The sequence below is a fragment of the Protopterus annectens genome, chromosome 2.part1 (assembly GCF_019279795.1).
Source record: "Protopterus annectens isolate FY-2018-M chromosome 2.part1, PAN1.0, whole genome shotgun sequence".
Taxonomy (NCBI): domain Eukaryota; kingdom Metazoa; phylum Chordata; order Ceratodontiformes; family Protopteridae; genus Protopterus; species Protopterus annectens.
In genome coordinates this window covers 319,890,648-319,904,297 of record NC_056729.1, presented here as the reverse complement: position 1 = coordinate 319,904,297, position 13,650 = coordinate 319,890,648, and the positions used below count along the sequence as shown (strand labels likewise).

General features: G+C 40.9%; 1 protein-coding gene across 1 annotated transcript in view; it reads left to right on the top strand.

The window, feature by feature from the left end:
* The window catches only part of STIM2 (stromal interaction molecule 2), a 1,889,444-nt gene that overhangs the window by 1,287,970 nt on the left and 587,824 nt on the right, over positions 1-13,650 (top strand). The gene's annotated exons all lie outside the window — the stretch shown is intronic.

The window sequence follows — 13,650 nt, the reverse complement described above, 5'->3', positions numbered from 1 at the left end:
ACCCTGGCTTTCGCCACCCAAGAAAATTATTTTCCTATGCCCCTGTTGAGCAGAGCCATAGAAATGATCCCTGGCGTGAATTTCCTATCTCCCATCCAATCATCAAGATTTTTCTTGAAGAGTGCTAATGAGGAGCTTTGTTTGATATAGATAGGTAGTTTGTTCCAGAGTATGGGAAGTCTCTGGGACAGCGATCTATCCCTCCAGCATGTTCTGTTTATTGTGGTGACAAGGTTTAGGTCGTAGCTAGGAGGGTTTGGGATTTCTTTAAGTGGAGCATGTCCAGCAGCTCTGGGTTTGACATAGCTCTGTATGTTAGGCAGAGATCGCCTCCCAGTAGGCAATATGTGATGGAGTAAAGCTGGAGTTTTTTGAGATGGTCTGCATAGGGCCTCTGTTTGAGGCTGGTAATCCTCTTTGTGATGTATTCCTGCTGCCTTTCCAGTTGTTGTAGATGTCTTGTGAGGTACATACCAAAAGGGGCGCTGTACTCTATAATGGGTTTAATGAGTGACGAGTAGAGGGGAACAATGACCTCTTTTTTCCTGGATGAGAAACCTTTTGTGATGAGGTGAGCCATGTAGAAAGATTTTCTGACTACTGTGGCGATGTGATTAGCAAAGGAGAGACTACTGTCCACCTGTGTCCCAAGGTCTCTTATCACACTTTCGGTGTAAAGTAGACTACTGCCTATGTTGTAGTTCATGGGTACAGAGTTTTTACCAAAAGGGATGGCAGTGCACGTTTGGCATTGAGCTTGAGGTCATGGCTTTGAAACCAGGCATCTGTCTCAGTGAGGCCGTTTTGTAGGATGTCCACATCATTATGAGTTTTGGTTATGGCTCCTAGTTTGGAGTCATCTGCGAACTTCGTTAGCCTGTACTTCAGAGAAGTAGATACCGAACAGGAGAGGACCCAGGACTGAACCCTGTGGTACTCCACTTGTCTCTGGTCTGAAGTTGGATTTGGAGTCTGCTACTTTCACAGTGTGGGTTCTGTCAGTGCAAGTGGGACAGTGTATAAGTTGCTATGACTGAGACCTGGTTAAAACCCCACATCAAGGACTGAAATTACCTTCAGCAGCTATAACATTATAAGACAGGATAGACCAAGCAAAAGAGGTAGTGGCATCACTGTCATGTTCAAAGACCCACTAAAACTAGAAAAACAAAATTGCACTCCCCTGACATCCCCAAGTCTGAAATTCTCATCACCTGCATTCAGATTTATCATTGCCATATATCTGCCCCCTGGAAACAACCCCCCCAACATAGAACTTCTCCTCTCATGGTCTGCCCACTCTTTCAACCAAGAAACCATCATCCTAGGTGACTTTAATCTCATCTGGCTCACCTGGTCTTCATACTGCCCTACAAATTTCATTAAACTATACAATTTTTCCCAACTTGTACACTGCCCCATTCGCACCGACAAACACTCCAAAAAAGAGTCACTACTGGACTGGATATTAACTAACAAACCAAACGTAAATGACCAAACCGGCTGCCTTCCTATCAATATTAGCACCCATATCCCCACATTTCTATTCAGAAAAAGAATCTGCACACAAACTTACAATCCTTTCAGAATCATCCACATTAAGAAACATTTCTCACCAGAGTTATTCAACCTGTTACTTCAACTCTGTGATTGGTCCCCATTAAAAACCCTAAACTTAAACCTTGCAGTCGAATTCTATAACCAAAATTCCTTGAAATCCTAAATAGCCTAGCCCCCACCAGAAAAATACACTCCAAAGCCAAACAGCTACCATGGCTTTCCCATGAGGAAAAACAACTCATTAAAAAAAGAGATAGAGCCAAATCACTTTATCTGTCCACCAAAGACAAATCCAACCTCACCACTTATTAACAATTAAGATACCAGACTAAGAAAAAAATTAACTGTGATAAAAAGCACTATTTCCAAACCGCTCAACAAAAGTTCCTTCACAACATGCAAAAATTCTGGCAATCAGTAACAACTCACATTTCATTAACTCTATCTCCTCCCTGCTTGCCACCAAAAAACAACTGGCCCTTTCCCTCCCTTCACTATGCTCCAGTACCACCAACTCCCTATCCATTAAACCAGTTCAACCATCCTACATTACAAAGTTATTAAGCAAGCTAAAACCTTGCTGCCTGGTGGCCGACCAACTTCCTAAAGAATTCTTAAAAATTGCTGCTCCACCCATTGCATTTCCTATCTCAACCAACGTCCTAATGAATTCTTAAAAATTGCTGCCCCATCCATTTCATATCCTATTTCAATATTAATTAATTGTTCTATCTCCGAACAATATCTGCCCCTTCAATGGAAAATTACTCACATTATTCCCCTCCACAAGGGTGGCCCCTCCAGAGAAATCACAAACTACCGCCCCAATGCTATCCTCTCCCACCTTTAGCAAAAATCCTAGAGAAATGCATTCAGGTTCAACTACTAAACCACCTGACCTCCAACAACCTTTTGTCAGATTCCCAGCATGGTTTTAGACCCAAGTATAGTTCTAGCACAGCCTTATTTACCTTCACCAATACCATTCACCACCTGATGAACAATGGACAACTAGTATACACAATATTCCTAGACATGTCAAAAGCCTTTGGCACCATCTCCCACCAACTACTTCTAAACATACTTGCTACATACAACCTCATTCCAGCATCCCTGTCTTAATTTCTCAGTTATCTTTCTAACCAGCAACAGGATGCTAAATGGGAAAACAAACTCTCCCCTCTACTACCAGTGACCACTGGGGTACCCCAAGGATCTATACTTGGCCCCCTTCTATTTATATTTACTAATAAACTTAATACAACTACCCAACTGGCAACTACCATATGATACACTGATCATACTTCCAGTATTTGCTCCGCCCCTTCCACACAAAAACTAATAGAACAAAATGTAAAATGTTTTTCTAGAAGTAGAATCTTTTTTAACAAACCACCACCTCATTCTAATTCCAAATAAGACAAAATTAATAATCTTCTCAAACAAAACTACCAAATCTAACTGCCCATCCCTCTATATTCAGTCATCAAATGGTACCAAAACTGAGCCTTCAAACCATGCCAAACTCCTAGGTATCACAATAGATGACAGTCTCAAATTTGATATTCACATTTCTTAATCCGTCAAAAAAGTCAACTCCAAACTAGGTGCCATCTACAGGACCAAACCTTACCTAACCCTCCAAAGCCAGGCTTGCCACTGCTAGGTCACATCTACTATCTACTGTTTTCTACTGCTCACACATCTTTACTAACTTAAGTAAGACAGACCTGACCACCCCCATAAAACCCACCCATTGCTCCTCTCTTCTTCAACTCAACTGGCTAGAACTCCCTAATCTATTAACCTTAAACCAGCTAACTCTAATGTAGTAATACAGATGTCTGTTAATGTAGATTTTTTTTCTTTTCTTGTGCTCTGTTCTTTATTGTTTATGTGTAGAGCTTTTCTCCCCAGGTCTCTACTGAAAATGGGCCACCAGCACAGTTGGACACTACCCGGTAAACAAATAAAAATAAATAAATCTCCTCTTCAGAAAATGTTTATGTTTCTCTGTGCCTGTCCCTCTGTCTCTTCCTAGCATTTTCAGTTGTCTGCTTTGCCCTTTGACCACTGTACTGCCCCAAGGGTATTCACCAAATGCCTCGCTCCTGTCACTGCCTTTTGCAGGGTTCGAGGTATTCAGATCTTTCCCTATCTAGATGATCTGCTTATGCAAGTTCCTTCCCCAATCTCTACTTCAGAATCTCAAGTTTATTACTTCTCCATTACAGAGTCTGGGGCTCACAATAACCTTCAGGAAATCAGTTCTGATACCTTCCCAGGACCTTATTTTTCTTGCTGGCATCTCTGCCTGCCCCAAGGCTCCGTCTCTGATTGCTTTTTTACAATCCCTACTTCCTCTGGCATCTGTCACTGCCAGGGAATTTCTCAGGGTGTAAAGGTTCATAGCTTGCACCATTCCTTTGCTCCTTCTTGCCAGGCTCGATACGAGGAAGTTTTAGTGGTACCTCAAGTCAATGTGGTTCCAGCATTGCCACCCTCTGGAGTTCCTGGTACCTTTCCTTCCCTGTCTCAGTCTTGAGCTTGAGTGGTGGATTCATCAACTTACACTCAACTTGGGGCTTCCTTTTCAAGCTCCATTTCCAATTCAGGAGCTCCTTAGCTCTATACAGATACTTCAGACAGGGGGTGGGATGCCTTCTATGGCTTTTTAAAAGTTTAGGGTCTCTAGCCTCCTCATCAGAGGTCAGATCACATCAATGTAAAGGAGATGAGGGCTTTACTTCTGGCTGTTCAGTTTTTCATCCCTGACCCTTAAATGTTTTCACAGACAATACCACAGTTATGTGATATGTCAACAAGTACGGGGACACATGGTCCTATCTTCTTTGCAGCCTAGTTCTTCATGTCTGGGATCTAGCTGTCCAGTATCAAGTGACTCTTCAGGCAGTTTACATTCTCTTAGAGCACAGTCTAGTGGTAGACTCTCTGATCAGGTCTACCATACTACCATACAAGCTCATGAATGGATGCTGCACAAAGATGTGTTCCTAGACATTGTCCATTGGTAGGGTATTCCTCAGATAAATCTTTTTGCCCCCATTCTGAACAGACAAATTCCCTATTTTGTTCCAGAGCTCCAAGTCCTCTGGCTTGGAAAGCGGATGCCCTGTCTTTTCCTTGGAAGGGGGTGTTTCTCTGCACCTTTCCTCCTGTTCTTCTGTTACCATGTGTCTTGCACAAGATCAGGCAGGACTCCCCCAAAATCTTGCTAGTGACTCTCTTTTGGCCCAGACAGCATTGGTTCCCTCTTCTTTTTCACTTGGCCAGGGACAATCACCACAAGTTGCCTCACTGGGTGGATCTTCTCACAAAAGACAAGGGATCTTTTATCCATAGGGTTGTGATCCCTTTCAGGCACCTCATTTTTGAGGATGTGCTTCAGGTTCTGCTGTAGGTCAGGAAAACAACTACCAGGAAAACATACATGTCCAAATGGAAGGAATTTTCTGTCTGGTGCCTCTCTCACCACCAGGATCCCCTATCTGTGGAGGTTCCTCTGGTTCTCTATTATTTGTATGATCCGTTCCCTGCAGGTCTGACATATTATTCAATTAAAGCTCACCTGTCAAGAAATTCTGCTTTTTGCCCTTGACTCCTCCTCCTCTGGCCTGTAGATTTGAGGTCAAGCAATTTTATAAGGACGTCCTTCATATCAGGCCTTCCAGGAAGCCTATTCAACCTTCCTAGGACCTCAATTGACTCAGGCTTCTTCTGAGCATAATTCTTCAGCTTTCTTACAACATTGTACTTGGAAGACTGTTCTTTTGGCTTTCACTTCAGCTAAGAGTATCTGAACTCCAGGCTGTCATTGCTATTCCTCCTTTCTTACTTTTCCACAGAGACATTGTGTCTCTTCATTCTAAAATCCTTATTTTATGCCCAGGGTGGTCAATGAGTTGTCCCTTAATCAGTCTAATTATCTTCCTTCCTTTTTTCCTTCTCTGCAGTATTATTTGGGTAAAACTAAAGTGATTTGCAAATGTGAGCAACTTTTTGTTTCTTTTCATCCCAGGACTTTGGGTTTGGCTGTTTCTAAAGATATCCTCTCTTTTTGAATTTCTAAGGCCATTTCTGTGTGTTATTCTTTTAATAGAAAATGTCTTTCATTGTCAGTAAAGGTGCATTCTAGCAAAGCAGTTGCCTCCTGCAGTCCTTTTTTCAAGGGTTTGGATACCAATTCATCCTTGAGGCTGCTACTGGGCTGTCTCTTCATAATTTCACTAAGCGTTACAAACTGGATGTTATTTCCACTGTCAGGGCAGACTTTCCCAGGGCTGTCCTGCATGGGTTTGTAGAGGGCTCTTCTGTGCCTTACTCCTCCCAGGCTTCATCTTGAGCTGTTGTACTCTCCACTAGGTAAAGAATACTTCAACACTGATATGAAAGGACATAGTACAGTTGTGTAAAATGTCACCATAACAGTCAATGTCCTTCTCTTCACTGTTGCAGTATTCCCTCCCTCCTACCCCCTCCATTTTAGCTCTTGCACTGTGGTTTCCTTACCCTCCTGGCCAAGGGGTCCTTTGTCTTTTTTTTTCCTTTTTCTCCTTCCAAATGCACGTGTCCTCCTTGTCCCTAAGGGCATTCTGTTTCTCCTGGGGATTTTTCAATTCTGTTTGTGTCCACATGTCACCGTTATGCAATGCGCTTTGCTCTAGGATCAAATGCACGGTATTCAACACCTATAAGTACTAAAGGCTTTGGTATACTGCTCGAACGTTGGGCTGTCCTTCGTAGAAGATCCCCTAGGTAAGGAATACTGCGACAGTGAAGAGAAGGACATCTATTGTTATAGTAAGATTTTACACAACTGTACTTTCCCCATGGTAGATGACGTCCCAAAGGATAAAATAATACATTTTTGGCATTTCATTTCAGACCATGATTTTGACACCAGTTATTTATTTGAAACAAACTTTCTTGCAGGATGGTAAGTCATATGGGGATTCAGTGACTGCTCCTAGCTTGTAGTAATTTCCAGACTTATCAGCGAGAGCCCTTTGGTATTGGCTTTTACTTCAGAAAGTAAATATCAAACAGGAGAGGTCCCAGAACAGAATCCTTGAGGACTCCACTGGTGACTGGTCTCTTTATGTTTGATTGTCTGTTTCCTATCTATGAGACAATTGGCAATCCAGCGGATGACATGGGTGGTTATTCCCAGTTTATTTACCTTTTTCTACTATGCCTGAGTAGGGAATTGTGCCAAAAGCTTTGTCAGGTCGAGGTATGCAGTGTGTACAATTTTGCTTTCATTCATTGCTTTAGTGACCTTTTCAAAAATATCCACCAGGTTGAGTAAGCATGATCAGCCCTTGATGAATCCAAACTGAAATGGGTCTAGCGTTTGGAAGTTCCCTATGTTCTGATTGATTAATTCCATGATATGTCTTTCCATGGCTTTGCATATGAGGCAGGTTGTATAGGTCTGTAATTGCCCATGTCTGTGAAAGGCCCTTCCTTATGCAGGGGAGTGACTGTAGCTGTTCTCCATTCACTTGGTACAAAACATGTATGGAGGCTAAGACTGAGCAGTGTTGTTAGGGGTGTGGTTAAATCGTTTTGCATGCTATTTAAGATGCATCCAGAGATATTGCCAGGATCCATTGTTGCAGTACTTTTAGCTTTTGCTTGAACATTGAGGACTTAGTCTTTTGTGATAGCTGGAGGTGAACCAGTTTTAGGTATATTTTGAGGGACAGGCAGAGGGCAGAGAAAGGGTAAAGTTGGAAAAAAATGTATCAATTACAAGGTACGGCAATGGGGGTGCCTTTTGCCCCCATGTGTGCCAATTTATTTATGGGTATGTTTGAGTCTGAGTATATTTATAAGTGTGAATTTTTTGGCAGGTTTGTTATAAGATATTATAGATTTATTGATGAGCTACATTTTCTTTGTCAAGGGGGAATGGAACAAGTGACAAATTTTATAGAGAACTTACACAAAAATAGATTAGGTATAACATTTGATGGTTTACAGTATGGACATAGTGTGATTTTTTTTGGATATTTTATTACAAGGAAAGTTAAATGGGCATATTGAAACAAGTATTAATAGAAAATGTAATGAGGTGAATCAAATTTTAAAGGGCAATAGCTGTTATCCCCCACATACTGTTAGGGCACTCCCTTATGGTGAATTTTTACGTATTTTTCGTCTGTGTAATAATTTATAAGTAATGAGTAGTGAATTAATGCTCACTGCAGATATGTTTTTTAATAGAGGCTATGATGAAACTATAGTGATGGAAGCAGTGGAAAGAATCTGCGATAAAATTAACAGTAAAAATGTAGTGCAAAGTGGGAATATTGTGGACTATGAATATTGTAAAAATAAGGATAATAGAGTGTTTATAGTTACAACTTTTAATATTTTAAGCACTGAAATAGAAAAAAAAATACATTATGTTATAGGGATTTCTTGCTGAAATATAAAGATTTACAAAAGGTGATAGGTAGAACTCCTATGCTCTCCTTTAAGAGAGGGCACAATATACAAGACATTGTAGTTCATAGTAAATTTAAACAACCTAGTAATAATTTAATACATCTACTTAGAAAGGTAGGCATCTTTCTTTGCACAAGATGTGCACGTTCATAGGTTCATACTAGGCTATCTGCCCTAGGGCATTTATAAGCCTAGCCAGAGTGTGTTTGGCTTTCGCCACCCATTTTAAATTAATTTTGCTGTGCCCTTTTTCGAGGTTAGTATACTGTGCCTCTGTCTAACAGTGGCACAGAAGTGATACCCGGGGTAAACCTACGATCTCCCATTCACTCATCAAGATTCCTCTTGAAGAGAGTCAATGAGGGACTCTGCCTAACCTGGACTGGGATTTTATTCCAGAGTGAAGGGAGCCTCTGGGTTATGAATCTGTCCCTCCAGCATGTCCTATTTATTTCAGTGCTGAGGTTCAAGTCTCTCGAGCACGTGGCTCAATGGGATTTGGATTTTCTGAGGTGCAGCATGTCCATTAATTCCAGGTTGGACATGGCTTTATACGTCAGGCACAGATCGCCTCTGAGCAGGCGGTATGCCACTGAGTAGAGCTGGAGTTTCTTTAACTGGGCAGCGTATGGCATCTGTTTGAGCCCTTTGATCCTCTTGGTGAGGTACTTTTGGGGTCTTTCCAGTTGCTGCAGTTGTCTGGTAAGGTACATCCCAAAAGGGGCATTGTACTCAATTATGGGCCTGATGAGGGATGAGTAAAGAGGCACGATGACCTCCCCTGATCTAGATGTGAATCCCTTCATGATTAGGTGGGCTATATAAAATGTTTTTTCTAACCACTTTGGCCACGTGGTTGTCAAATGAGAGATTGCTATCAACTTCGGTCCCCAGGTCCCTAATTACTTCTTCTGTACTTAATGGATTACCAATTATGTGATAATTTGTGGGCACTTTGTTTTTTCCAAAGGGGATGACTATACACTTTTTTGCGTTTAGCTTGTGGCCATGACTCTGGCACCAGTTGTCTGTTTCTATGAGGCCCTTTTGGAGGATGCTTGTGTCGGCTGGAGAGTCGATTATGGCACCCAGTTTGCAGTCATCTGCAAACTTGGTCAGCCACAGTCCTTCTGCGTTGGCCTGTACCTCCGAGAAATATATACCAACCAAGAGAGGTCCCAGGACTGAGCTTTGTGGGACGCCACTTGTAACTGGTTTGGAGTCTGACATGGCTCCAGCAATTCTAACCATGTGGGTTCTGTCCTTGAGCCAGTTTGCAACCCATCTAGTGACATAAGGGTGTATATTTAAGCTGGTGAGCTTATCTATAGTGCTAGAGTGGGGTATTGTATCGAAGGCTTTTGCGATGTCCAGGTAGGCTGTGTGGACCACCTTCCCCTCGTCAATGGCCTTGGTGACTGTTTCAAAGAAATCTGCCCTTAACAAAGCCGAACTGGGTAGGATCCAGTGTCTGTAGGTCCCCAATATCTTTATTTATGAGGTCCATGATGATCCTTTCCATAGCTTTGCAGACCAAGCTAGTCAGGCTTATGGGGCGATAGTTTCCAGGATCCGTTGAGGCACCACCTTTGTGGAGAGGGACCACTGTTGCTGTACGCCACTCTTTGGGTACATATCCTGTAGTAAGGCTGAGATTGAACAGTAGTTTTATGTTTGGGTTTAGCTTTTATTTATTTTATTTTTATTTTACATTTGTTAACCGGGCTAGTCTAACTGGATATATTTCCATTTTCAGTAGAGGCCCGGGGAGAAAAGCTCCACATAGACATAGTAACTATTACAAAGATGCAATAAAGAGCAGCATAAAAATATACAGTATCAGGAAAATATAATAAAAAATAACAAACTTATTGTATTCAGAATTAACAGTTGTACAACAAATGTACTCAACATTCTTGTAAAAAAAACAAGCATAACTTATTTAGCATTATCTAACATCTTAAGAAAGAGAAAAGGACATTTAAAGACAACTATGTAAGTAGATTAGTTATTTATATGAACCCTCAGTAATCTGAGTAATATAATATAATCAGGAGGAGAAGGATAGTGGAGAGGTAAGTGATAAAGTAGTGAGGAAATAAAATAGAAGGTAACAGAAGTCACAGAGATGGAGGGGAAGTGGAATAGTCGAATACATGGATTCAGTCTGGGTTAAGGCAGGGACATAGCCAGTGTTTTGTAAGGTAAATTCTAAGTTTTTGTTTGAAGAGGACAGGAGATAGAATAGAAGTCAGTTCAGTGGGCAATAGGTTCCAGTGTTTACCAATGGAGTTTGAGAACAGGGAGTCACCTGCAAGGTTATTGGATTTGGTAGCAGTAACTAGGAGTTTGCTAGAGGAGCGGAGTGAGTTCAGGTTAGAATAAGGGGTGAAGAGATTAGAAAATGAAGGAGTGTTGTTTGGCAGATAAAAAGCTCTTTGGATAATGGGAAGTTGGGAAAGAAGCAACACGTTTTGTAATTCAAGCCAGTGAAGTTGTTGTAGGTTCAGGCAGTGGTGAGTTCTGAATTGATTACCAGTAACAAATCTTGCTATACTATTGTAGGTGGTGGTTAGTTTAGAAAGATTAGTTTTCTTCAGGTTAGTGTAAATTGGTGAGGCATAGAGAAGAGTGGAAATGAGATGAGAGTGTGCCAAAGTAGCTTTGGCTGTTGGGGATAAGAATGTTTTAATTCTATAGAGGGAGCCCAGTTTTCTATGTACAGTTTTAATAGTGTTATTTATATGATAATCAAAGGTAAGATTGTTGTCAATTGTCACACCTAGCAGTTTGGTAGAGGAGTCAGGTGATATGAGAGTATTGTTAATAGAAGAGATAGAGAAGTCCAATGGGGGGGATCTGGTAGTGGGCTTGAAAAGGAGGAGTTTTGTTTTTTTGGCATTAAGAAGTAGGCAGCGTTTTAAGAACCATGCTTCAACAGTGTGGAATACCTTTTAAGTAATGGTTTGAAGCTCTGGGATGTTTTTTGCAAAGCAAATGAGTGTGGAGTCATCTGCATATTGTATGCACATAGCTTGGGGAATAGCTACTTGTAAGTCATTTATGAATAGGGAGAATAGAAGGGGTCCAATAATTGAGCCTTGTGGTACACCGAGTGAGATCGGGAGAAGAGAGGAGAGTTTATTCTCCCAGAGGACATCTTGTTTTCTGTTAGAAAGATAGGAGGTGAACCACTGGATGTCATTCGGTTCAATAGCAAGTGATTCCAGGATTTTTAGGAGGAGAGGGTGATTGACCATGTCAAAAGCTTTTGATAGGTCAATGAAAAGTGCTGAAGATAGGGTATTATTATTGCGGTTTTTGTTAATGAAGTCAGTGAAGGAAAGGAGAGCAGTAGTAGTACTATGAAAAGGTCTGAAACCATGTTGACAATGAGATAGAATGTTATGTTTAGTTAAGTGATTCATTAGTTGGTGGTGAATACATTTTTCCATGATTTTTGCTAGTGAAGACAGGAGGGCAATGGGTCTATAATTAGAATATTCTGTAGAGTTTCTTCCCTTATGTAAGGGTATAATATGTGAGATTTTCCAGATATCAGGGATGTTTCCTTCTTTAATGGTTCTGTTTATAAGAATAGATATGGGATAGGCTATTTCTGTGGCTGCTTTTTGAAGAAATTCAGATGGAAGTTGGTCAGCTGATGGGGTACATGGCTTAAGCTTTTGAATACATTTTTGGATGAAGGTGGTAGAGATGGGCTGTATTATAAAGCTTGGTAGATTAGAAGAGGCAAGTTGAGGAACATTAGAGTTGTCTGAAGAAAGGTGAGAGGCTAGTGAGTTGATAGTATCAGTAAAACAGGAGTTGAAAGCGTTGGCAGTTTCAAGGGAAGAAATTTTGTCTGATCCCAAGGGGGAGGGAGTGGAAGTTTGTCCAGGGTGAAGGAGTTTGTTCAAAGTTGCCCAGAATTTTTGGGGATTGTTGTGATTAGATTGCTGGAGGTTACAATAGTAGTGTTTTTTATCAGAAAGAATAGCTTTTTTGGTGTTGTTTCTTAGGTGTCTAAAGGTTTGATGACCTGAGGGTAGTTTACTTGTTCTCCATTTTAGCCAGAGTTTGTTTCTGAGTAATATTTTCTGTCTTGTTTCTTTAGATAGCCAGGGGGCTGGTTTAGCTTTTATTCTGATAGTTCGTTTTGGAGCATGACTATCTAAGATTGTTAAGAATTTGGTATTAAAGTATTGAACCGCTTCATAAAGGGGAAGAATTTTTAGTGGATTCCAGTCACAGGCATTTAGCTCAGTTTTAAATAGAGTGGGGTTAAAATGTTTATTACTGCGCACGGTCCTGACTGAGGGGGTATTTGTAGTGATATTCTTTTGCCTTATGATATACGTTAAGTTATGGTCACTCATATCATCAGGCAGGGTACCCGCTAGGTAATTAAGTTGGGGTTTGTTAACAAGGATCCAATCAAGTGTACTTTCTTTATTGTTAGGTTTATTAGTTCTAGTGGGGGTGTTTATAGTTTGGGTAAAGCCATGGAGATTAATATGGGAGGCTGGGTTGTTTGAATTAACTGAGAACCAATCAAGGTTGAAGTCTCCCAAGTATTATAGTTTCTTGTGGGTGGTTAGTTGAAGCCCAACTAAGAATACTTTCTATGTTTGTGGAGTTATTGCCAGGTGGAAGGTAGGTACAGATAATATAGATGGCTTTATTAGGGTTAAGTTGTAGCTTAGTTATGAGGAGTTCAGTGTTGGTGTTCTCAGGGGGGTCATAGGGAACTGAGGATATATTAAGTTCGGTTTTAAAAATGAGAGCTACTCCTCCGCCCTTACGAGTATTGCGGTCTAATCATAGGATGTTGTAGCCTGGGGGAATGATTTCAGTATCTTTAGTGAAGGGTTTTAACCAGGTTTCTGTTAAACAGAGGATATCAAAAGAGTGACATTGCAGAAGAGAGTGGAGATGAGTAATTTTGTTGTTGACACTTCGAATATTGAGGTGTCCTAAGAGTAAAGTGTTAGATTTAGAGATTGGTAGTGGAAGGGGTGAGTTAGAGAATATTGTGGTTTCTTTGGTAGAGATCTTTGTAGGACCAGGGTTTGGGTGTATATCACCATCTGACAGGGTAGTGGGCTTGTGTACTGAGTGTGGTTTAATGGTTAGATTAAGTTTGTCTTTTAGTTTCCTTGACATGAGATTATTACATTTGGTGTGGGATAGTCTATGATATTTGGCTAGAAGATAGCAGGAGGTAGATGTAATGTTAGAGTGGTTACAGTTTAGGGTTATGAGTTCAGAGGCAGTTTGCTTGGAAGAGGTAGTAAGGTGGTAATTATGTTTTATTTCATAGGAAGTCAAGAGATAAGGGAGTGTGAGTACTAGAGAGGCAATTATCAGGGCTACTAGTTTAGTTAGGATGTTTTTTGTTATAAAGGTTTTGGAAGTAGAAGTGGTAGTTGTTAGAGACATGATGAGGGGAGGATGGGAAGAGATTCCTGTGGTAAAGGTGGGGTAGGTCTATCTTGTAGGATGAGGAGGCTAGGAGGAAAGAGTTACTGGATAGACCTAGGTATAAGTGGGAGGGGAGATATGTAGGATGGGGAGGGAGGTAGAAAAATTATGAGGGAAGAGTTGTAAATGAGG